Here is a 10,560-nt window from a genome sequence, read left to right as displayed (position 1 = left end):
CACGAAGTGTTGCCAAAGTAGATATTTCCCAACCTGCATGTGTGCTAGAGTGTGTGTTAATCTCAGACCTCTCTGTGATCACTGGAAAATCGCTGGCCATAAACCTCACTTTATTAAACTATAAAATGAGCCTAATAATGTTAGAACCACATGTGAGGTGCTGAGAAAGTACCATATCTGGTAGATACGTGCTCCTCTTATAAAGAACAGGCTATTTATAACCACTGTCTTCTCAAAAGACCGTAGGTGACCAGGCTAATTACCTTTCCAAAAACTAATTTTTAATCCACAGCCTTCCCTTCTCCTTACTCTACTAGAATCCCTGCTTCCAACAATTAAACATCCATCGAGTTAATTTTCTTTCCTCTCACACAGGTTGATTGAGCTCTTGACTTACTTTCTTTCTTTCTTTCTTTCTTTCTTTCTTTCTTTCTTTCTTTCTTTCTTTCTTTCTTTCTTTTTTTTTCATTTTGAACAGCTGGTCAGGTCAAGAAACCCAACCCCTCTCCACCAACCGGAGCCCCGCCCCCTGCCCCCGGCTGGCCGGAGAGTTGAAGGCCAAAGACGGAGAGGAGGGCGCTCGCTGCTCTGCTCCCGGCCAAAGCACAGGCTCGGCCTGCCTTATCCAGTGGGACGGCAAAGGGTCACTCTAAAAATTGCTGCAGCCGGGTCTTGTCAGGTGGCTGCTGGTGGCTCCCCACCGGATTTTCCTTCTCCCTCTCTCTGTCTCCACAGATCCCTTCCCAAGAGGAGTCTCCTGCTAAAACTTCATCATCTCAAGTTGACCTGCCACTTCACCCAAGGAGGGTAAGGAGCTGGGACCAGAGTCGCCAATTCCTGCCTTCTAGATCCTGGGGTGTGTGTGGATGTGTGGGTGGGAGAGGGTGGGCTGAGTGTTTGTGGTTGTAGAGCTATTTTACTGAAGGGAGTCTACAGCTGGGTCAGGTGGTTCATGTCCCTAATCTGAAGTTGGGAGACAGAAAACATTTTTTTGAAATCTGAGAAATGTAACGTGTTAGGAGAACTTCACGGTAACAAAATGCATGACAGTGATGCCCTACAAATGTAAAACCACCTGTAATTTCTAACAAAAATTCTAAATCTCTAAAGCTTAAGATATATTTTTCTTTCACTACTTTATAGAGAAGGAGAAGGAGAGAAAATTCTTAGGCTTTGTTCAAAGTTTAGAATTCTACCTTTATTTTTATCAAGAATCATTTTAACATTTGTTACTGATCAGTTTGGATGAAATGTTACCAGTTTTAACTAAATCTGTAGCACAAAACTCAGACAACTCTGAATTCCCAGAAATATAACCTATTGATGAAATGGAAATATCCTTCCTAAAAAAAAAAAAAAATTGTTATTTGGCTAAGAAATAGGTTTTTGTCTTAAATGTGCACATATCATTATGCTGACATATATTTTATATTAAAAATCATGTTGGAAGTGTAATGGTGAAGTGGAAACCACCCCCCTACACCCCACCCCGAGGTTGGACTTAAAATGGCAAGCGACAGAAGCCAGGAGGGTTTCTATTCCTGGAGGTAGGGCTGATGAGCCCCAACAGATGCAGCGATAGGAATGTGGCCAGGACAGGGAGCAGGCGCAGCTGATTCGCCCCTTTGGCAAAAAGACATTCTGGGATCCCAGTTCATACTGGCATGAGAGTGACAGTGACACTTTAGCACACATGGCTTTCCAGTTTACCCTGTTGTGGACTCCTAGGAAGCATGGGTGCAGGGCAGTGGGAAGGAAAATATTCTCAAATATGAAGTAACAACTCTTTTCTATAACCAGTTCTGGGGGCCTTCATCTGGGATCAGCTGGGGCCAGGAAGAATTTAAGTGCAATACTTTCACATGGACTTGCCCACTTACAGACAAGGGTCCAATTTTGTACCATTGCTTGGCAGCATTATTCTCAGTCCAGTCATTTTGGATCTATTTCGGGTTATGGATCTCATGAAAACGCTGAGCCCAGTGTGTGGAAAGTACACATAAACATATGCACACAGTATGTTTCAGACTATTCCGCAGGACTCATGGACTCACCTGATACCCAACCCTGATCAGGAATGCCAGATACAAGTCAGGTCATCCAGCTACATTTGAATTTCAGGTAAGCTACAAATCAACTTTTAGCATAAGTATGTCCTCAACACTGCCTGGGACATACTTATACTAAAATATGATTCATAGTTTATCTGAAATGCAAATGCAACTTGACATCTTGTATTTTTATTTGCTAAATCTAGCTGTTCAGACCCAGACATATAGATCCCATGTAAAGAAACCTTGTCTCAGTTGGTTCATCCCTATCTGATAATGAGTAGATTCTAAAGATATGGAAGGCCATATTACGGGGAGATTTAATGTAGGAACAGATTTTGACAATTCTGACAGCAAAAGTCAGCTGTGTATTCATAACTCTCTGCAAAATTATAGAAGCAAAAGCAATGCATCTCCTAGTTTGACAGTTGATTATACTGAAATCCTGATAGGTTGGACGTTCTGCTATAGGTCTATCAAGTGGTTAGAGCAGAATGAACACCAAAACCCAATTTTCAGTTCTATGATAATCAAAAAGGCATCAGTCTTAAAACTCAATTTCTAACCTCCTCTCCCTCCAACACACAAAATACTAGGAAAGAAAAAGAGCCAGTTTACTAAAGTTTTCAACAAAACCCAAACAAAAACTTTTGTACTGTGTCCTTGTGTCCTTTATAGAGCCTTAGAGAATAGAATTGTAGTTAACTTTGTGCATAGAGTCTGTATACTTTATAGATAAAAGTTAGGCACAGCCTCTAGCTAAGTTGAACCATATGAAATTGAAAGTATTTGCTTTTAAACAAAAAATGATAACTTCATATTCAATCTAATACTTCTAAAGGAAGTGCTTGATTATCTGATAAACAGATTCATGCAAGCCCTCCTTGTCCCTATTTATTTGGCTTACCTAACCTATTGGATTTTCACATTCTTACTACCCTTAATAGGATAAAGAAATCCACAGGATCGATGTGTCCCCAAACAAATTTATTTTACATTCAAAAAGGTAACTCTTTTATTCTAGTATTTGGAACCAGAACCAACCATTTCATGTTCTCCATATCAAAATTTTAAATTTATAAACACCAGCTATACCTTGCACTGTCTCTATCTTCCCATGTTAGAAAAAGCTAACTTTTAACCTGCTACAGTTTTTACCCTACCCTGGATTTAAAGAAGACAGTGTAGGGGCCCAGGGTTTCCATGGGTTTGAATTTTTGCCCCAGCACACACTGCACACTTACTTATGTGATATTGGACAAGTTTTTTTTACTCTTTCTGATTCTTAATTTCTTCATTTGTAAAATGAATATAATATAACCTACCTTCTAGGATATCTGTAATATTTAAATTTAAAAACTAAAATGATGTAAAGTGCTTAACCCAGGGCCCAGCACGTAGTACACCCTCGATTAATAAATGCTAGCTATATAGCTGTTTTTTAGGTGAAAATGGAGCTCTCCATTTACATTAAACACATAAAACAGATTCCTGCTTGGTGATGTATATTTAAGAATTAGTATACTTAAATTTGGCAAATACAAAAGATGAGGAAAAATGTAATGATTTACGTAATTCTGCCCAGCTGCTTATCAGGTGTTGAATACATGGCACTAGAAATGGCCCAAGAGCCAGGATCTGCAGTGGGCATGGGGAGGGGAGTGTGCAATTGCGTCTCTGTTACCCTTCTGCCCAGTTTCTAATGGGCAGCTCTTCCAGGGTAGTCAAGAGGTTGCTCTACGTGATAGCAGATACAGCAGAGGGAGAGGAGGCTGTGGAGTCCATAGCCAGGGAAGGTGAATTATCTGGGCTTCTTCCACAGAAAGAAAGGATAGCTCCAGTAGCATAGGGACCCTTCTACAACCCTCTGCATCCTGTGCAAAGTCTTTTCTTTGACCCAAAAAGGGAAGGGACTGGCAGTGCCTCCAAATAGCTGTTCATCCCATTACACAACCTCAGCTGCTGTGGCTAAACCTGCTCCTCCTTCCAGAATTCCTACTGGTAGGAACAGTGTGAAAAGTGCAAGCCACCAACAGTCCTGGCGGAAGCTTGTAAAGTTCTTCCTTCCTTTGATCCCAAAAGGCAACATATTAGAGCCCCCCTTAGGCAGCCAGGGAGAACCAAGCCTGCTGTGGTTTAGGAAAAATGGAGAAACGGCCTTCACACTCTCCTAGCCACTGGCAGCTTAACAAAGATGCATGCCTTGCCATGCAGATCATAACCCGAGTCAAAGCCCTCCCTAGGGTATACTAATCATATCCTGGCTGATGGCCCTGGCTACTGAGCTTGGGCCCTGGCTACCAAGCTTGGGGATGCCCTGAGCAGCTGACAATAAGACCTTCACTCCGTTAAAAAGAAAAAAGAGAGAGAGAGCTTTAAAAAAAAAGAGAGAGTAAGTAAAACCCTCATCCAACTTTGCAAAGTTAAAATATTAATTGAATCAAAAAGAATGGAATGTTTTCAAAATGTATTGCTCAGCATGTAGGTTATACTCTATATATGAACACATACATGTAACTCATTTTCGTAACACCTCTTCCTCACAGCCACATTTTGACTGTCACTGTGACTATCATTGATGATGACCTAGGAGTGCACAGTGAACATTTGTATCACTGTAGAAAAAAACAGTGAGAGTTCCTGTACAAATTGCTCTGACTACATGTTAATATGTGACCTGGTTACTGGATAATATGTTTTTAAAAATACTCAGATTTTCCAGTCATCTTCTATTAGCCATACCATCAGCCTCGAAGCCCAGCACTATGACCAAATTAGTAAATTGAAGTGAATTAAATTGTTCCACTTTCCTTTCCTGTACATATATATTACTTTGCTGGCCTTTTATGACTTCTTTCCTTAAAGATTGCCCTTGCTCTTAACTTAAACATGATTGTGGAAAACTCCTGGTTGGTCAAGTGGCATGCTGTGTGTCTGGGTGGGTGTGTGTTTGTCTGCACCCAGTGTGATGTACCTTGTGTCTGTACCCAGAAAGGCTCCAATGTGAGAGGCCTGGAGAGTTTGTTGAAGCCTTTCCTGTATGCCCCATGACAACGTAGCCTCTGGGTTCTGATCCCCCATAAAGAGGGAGCTAGTCTTTTCTGTAACAGGGCCTGGAGCATAAGATGTGGCTTATTGATTCTTACTAGACTACAGTTCTCCTTAAGTTGAGAAAAGCAGTGGCTTTCGGTGATGCAGGAGCAGTGCCACAGGCAGAGCATTTATTAGGACACAGGAACAAATGAACAACTCTGCAGCCCTGAAGTCAACATCAGAGCTTTGTTCAGCTTCAAAGCAATGATCCTGATCCCCAGGTTCCTCTGAAGGATCTGCAGCAGTGTCCTTATTGGAGGAACATGGCACAGACTGAGAACACTTGGGTGGGTAGATGGACAGCCTTACCTATGAGTTGCAGACCCGGCAATAAGATATCATGGTAGCTCTAAAGAAAGAGTGAATTTATGAGTATACATAGGAAAATTTGGCCACAAGAAAGTTGTTTGCAGGCTTTGGTTTCAACGGTTTCTTTTCTTTTCTTGAGACAGAGTCTCGCTTTGTTGACCAGGCTGGAGGGCAGTGGTGCAATATCAGCTCACTGCAACCTCTGTTGTCTCCCGGGTTCAAGCGATTCTCCTGCCTCAGCCTCCCGAGTAGCTGGGATTACAGGTGCATGCCACCACATCCAGCTAATTTTTGTATTTTTGGTAGAGACAGGGTTTCGCCATGTTGGCCAGGCTGGTCTTGAACTCCTGGCCTCAGGTGATCCACCTGCCTCGGCCTCCCAAAGTGCTGGGATTACAGGATTGAGCCATGGCACTCAGCCTGACTTCAAGTTTCTTAAATGGTCTCCTGCCTGTTCCTCTCCTTCTCCCCATTTTGGAGAGAGCTAAATAAGCCAGTTACCTCTAAAGAGTGATTTCACAGGCTTTAGAAGCCTTCTTTTAATTAAAAAAATATATAAATACATAAGTGTTTGCACATGTGTATCTATCTATAAGTTTTCAGTAATGTCAGAGATTACCTGAACAACATTATCAATTGCCCTGATTTAATTGATATTTATAGAACATTACACCCAACAACTGCAGAATACAAATTCTTCTGAAATGCACATGGTATATTCAGCAAGTCAGTATATATATACATATATATAAATATATGTATTCTACAAAGGCTACTCTGATAGAAATTTGTATGTGAGTTATAGAAGGACACTTATTTACAAAACAGAAACCATGCATATCTGGGAAAAAGAGTAGATCTGCCCATTAACTGGTTAGCTCGGATTCATTTGTCAGACTAGCTAATGTATCACCCAGAGGGGTCTTACAGAAATAGGACAAGCGCAAGAGACTATAAAGAAAAAGAAGGGCATGGAAGTTCCCATGAGTGGAACAGGCCAGGGCTGAGTCAACAGTGGGAACACCAGGAGCAGCATGAAGGTCAGGCAATGGAGGAAAGAGAAGCCATCAATAGGAAGTAAGAGAAAGAAAATGGAGAGAGAGAGCTTTTACTGATTTCACTATTTCATCTAGCCTCAAGTTGCACTCTCTCTTCCTGGAGATTTCTTAGTCCTTCTAGACTGCATATGAATTTATCAGGTTCAAGCCTTCCTGGCATCCAACCTCCTGTATGTATTGACCGAATATTACCTGCCCAACTGTCTCCCTCGTGACCTCAGCCATCTCTGAATGCATGTGACAGGCTGAGTCACGCCTCCCTGCTTCAACTTGAAACATTTCCTCTACTTCTAATAACCTTCTCCCTCCTATACATGCTGCTATTTAAGACCCTTCAGTTACCAAGACCCAACAAGATTCATGTTATCTGCAAAACCTCCCATTCTAACACCACCCCACCACAATAGTCCTTTTTATTTGAATCCTTAAATCCAGACACACAATCTGTTCCATGTACTCTGTTGTTTTGCTCACCTAACCTACAACCAAATGCCCCAAGTTTTCTGAACTTTCGGGGTTAGCCCTACCTATCAAAATAAAAATAATCTGTTTCTCAGGCTGTGTATTTGCATGTATTTCTTTTCTCTCCCTGGTGTTTTTAAAAAATCTCATAGAAATATTTACACATTCCAGAAATCTTCCCTTGGTTGCTGTTTGCCACTTCTTTTCTGAGTCACTATGTGACTGTCCCATATTGCCTCCTGCACCTCATGACTGTTTGTCCATGATGTGGTGGCTTTCTCTGATTCACTTCATTCTAGAGCTTAAACAGGCTCTTTTCTCTATTCCCAAAGACAACTAACAAAGGCTATTGCTTGTCATGAAAATGGTTCAAATTTTTTTGAATATTCACTTTTTGTCAGGTGCTCTGCAAAATGCTGTTACAGGCATTTCCTCATTAGGCTTCACTGACAAACCTAGAGGCAGGCACTATTATTATCTTCTCTTAAGAAATAAGTTGATGGAGACTGTAAGAGGCTAGGTAATCTACCAAAAGTCACACGGTAGATAAGTAGTAAAATTGGTATTTATGTTATATTTTCATTGTCATCCTATTTGAAATATTATAAAAAATTCTCCTGTGATTTCTTTTTTGACTCATGGATAATTGAAAAGGAAACTGTTTAATTTTCAAGTATTGAAAATTAAATGGTTTTCCTAGATAGCTTATTGTTATTAATTTCTAATTTAATTCTATTTGGATCAGAAAGTATGCTGAAATACTAAGATCCCTCTCTAAATATTATATGTATATCAAACAAATTGAAATAATCAAATAGCTACTGCCCTGAACTTCTCTGAGTCCCTCCCACCCTTCCACCCTCTCCTCGGTCTATTATCTAGTAACTGAAGAATTACACAGTGTACTTTAGGGGGACTGCTGGGACCCAGGTCCAGCACTGTGGCCTGAATCCATTCTGGTTAGTAGATATCCTGTTTTATCAGAAATTAATATTTTAAATATCACCCTTACATGCTACTTATGAAACAACATCTTAATGATGGATAACAGAATATTTAGAATTTCAGTCTGAGGCACTCAGATTACTCCCCAGGCTCAGGATTTCCTCTAAAACAATAAGCATTTACAAGCCCTGTATCTATATGAATACAAAAAAAATGGCCACAGGAGTTCTTCCAGGAACACAGACAGGACTTTCCCCCCAAAATTTACTCTGCTGTGCTAACCTAGCTCCTTATTGATATTTTGCATTTGCCATGTCTTGTGTCTCTAATATAAATTACATCTTGTACTGCTCCATCATTCCCAGCACTGGGCTGCCCACACCAAGATGGATATCTGATAACTGCTTGCTGACAAATATTCGAAAGTTTCTCCCAGAAAATCCAACAAAGAGACACTCAACACATAAGCTAATGCATTTGAGCATTAAAATGATAGAGGGTTCATAATCTATTTTCACAAGGTAAGGATGCATTTTGCATTGTTTGCAAAAAAAGAATGAGAAGAAGGATGTAGGTGCTACAGCCTTGTAAAAAATATAAATGTGAATATGATAATTGGAGCTTAAAGAGGAAAACAAAAGCACTGGAAAAGAATTAGACCATCTCTATTTTCTGCCTACCTGCTACTCTTCTTCTGCATGGATAGGAACAGGAGCAAATACAATAGAAGGGCTACAAAATTACTTTAACACATACACCACCCATCAAATTGAAAACCCTTCAAGGAGAGCCAAAGCTGAGTTTTACCCCTCAGGATGAAATTACAATGGGATTTAAAACACACACACACACACACACACACACACACACACACTCACGCACAAAACAAAAACAAAAAATTGTAAACCACCTAAATACATAAATGCTTATCAACAGGATAATAGTTGAACAATGTATGATATACCCTTACTATGCATTACTATGCACCGATTATAAGGAATGAGGTGGATTTATACATGTACTGCTATAGAAAGGTGTACATGAATTACTACTAGTGAAAAGAGAAAATTGTTGAATAATTAGCATAAACCTGTTTGATATAAGTTTTCTATAGTGTTATGTTGGAGCTGGCTTGCACTGGCTCACAAGAGCTGATTGTTGAATTTTCAGAAATTTGGTAAACTGATTGTTAAGCAGTTGATAGCTTGAAATCAGTCATGATGAGAGTATTTGCACCAAAGAAATCATCAGATTAGGCTGGGCAAGGTGGCTCATGCCTGTAATCCTAGCACTTTGGGAGGCCAAGACAGGTGGATTGCTTGAGCCGAGGAGTTTGAGACCAGCCTGGGCAACATGGTGAAACCCATTCTTTTCAAAAAATACAAAAAAAGTAGACAGGCATAGTGTCATGCACCTGTAGCCCCAGCTATTCAGGAGGCTGAGGTGGGAGGACTGCTTGAGTCCTGGAAGTCAAGGCTGCAGTGAACCAAAATCACACCACTACACTCTAGCCTGGGTGATAGAATGAGACCCGATCTCAAAAAAAAAAAAAAAAAAAGTTAAAAATACTTGTTTTCCCAGTCTGTTGCTTGCCTTTTAAGGAGTCAGTTTTGTTTCATGGCTTTTATATTTCTATATTCTGATATTTCAGTCTTTTCTTTTATAGCTTCTGGATTTTGTGTCAGCTGAGAAGGGCCTTCCATAACCTAACTTATAAAAACAAAAACAAAAACAAGATCCCTAGCTTGTTCTGGTCTTATATAAGTTTCTGTATGTGTGTATGTTACTTAGATATTTAATTCATCTGGAAGTTATTTTAGTGAATATATAGAGTAGCAAATCAGTTGACCTAATGCTGTCATTGCAAGTTCTTTCTCATTGATTTTTAAGTGCCACATTTATCTTAATATATATACTTACACACACATACACTATATAAATATATAAACATGCACACACATATATACTGTATATATCTTCACACACATACACACATATACATATATGGGTTTCTACCCTTTATTTTGTTCTTCTGAATTTATAGGTTTCTACCTCTTATCTTATTCCACTGAATTTCTTTTTATTCCTGATCCAAAATTTTTAGTTCCTCTAATTTTTTGCATCTGGTAAGAATTCCTTTATTTTTAAACAAAATTCCTAGATGTTCTTTTATACTCACTCCCTCAGTTAAACTCTGAAATCATTTTATTAAGTTCCAAAAAGAAAAAATATCTTATAGAGGTAGCAACTAAAATTTCACTGAAATGACATCCATCTCTTCATATAGGAATGTAGAGTCCCTGTCTGTTAAATCCTCTGGCAAAATCCTATAGTACTTATATGTGTCTCACTAAATTAGAGTCAAGTATGTATATCTCTTAAAATATAACAGGTTTCATTGCTACTGCAAATAAAATAATCTTTCCATAATATTTTCTACATTTCACATGCATTCCTGAATTTTAGTATTTTACTGAGGAAAATCTTCAGAGTGTTTATAATTCACTTTTTCATGACAGTAAACTAAGCCCTTTAAATGATACTTAACTACTATTCTACTGTATAGCTTAATCAGAAAATGTTGGCTGGGTATAGTGGCTCACATCTGTAATCCCAACACTTTGGGAGGCTGAGGCGGGCAG

General features: G+C 39.4%; 1 protein-coding gene across 3 annotated transcripts in view; it reads left to right on the top strand.

The window, feature by feature from the left end:
• Positions 1-10,560, top strand: part of KLHL31 (kelch like family member 31) — a 47,023-nt gene that overhangs the window by 26,301 nt on the left and 10,162 nt on the right. Inside the window, exons 1-2 of one of the 3 annotated variants that reach the window (XM_009451461.5) lie at positions 548-807; positions 2,028-2,121. The gene's annotated coding sequence lies outside the window, so the exon portion shown is untranslated. Of the gene's footprint in view, positions 1-547; positions 857-2,027; positions 2,122-10,560 lie in introns of those variants that run through there. The other 2 variants (XM_009451460.4, XM_009451462.5) reach the window with 2 other exon arrangements.

This window comes from Pan troglodytes, chromosome 5, assembly GCF_028858775.2.
Source record: "Pan troglodytes isolate AG18354 chromosome 5, NHGRI_mPanTro3-v2.0_pri, whole genome shotgun sequence".
In the NCBI taxonomy this organism is placed as follows: domain Eukaryota; kingdom Metazoa; phylum Chordata; class Mammalia; order Primates; family Hominidae; genus Pan; species Pan troglodytes.
The sequence above is the reverse complement of the archived record's forward strand: the minus strand, read 5'-3'. Positions and strand labels throughout refer to the sequence as shown.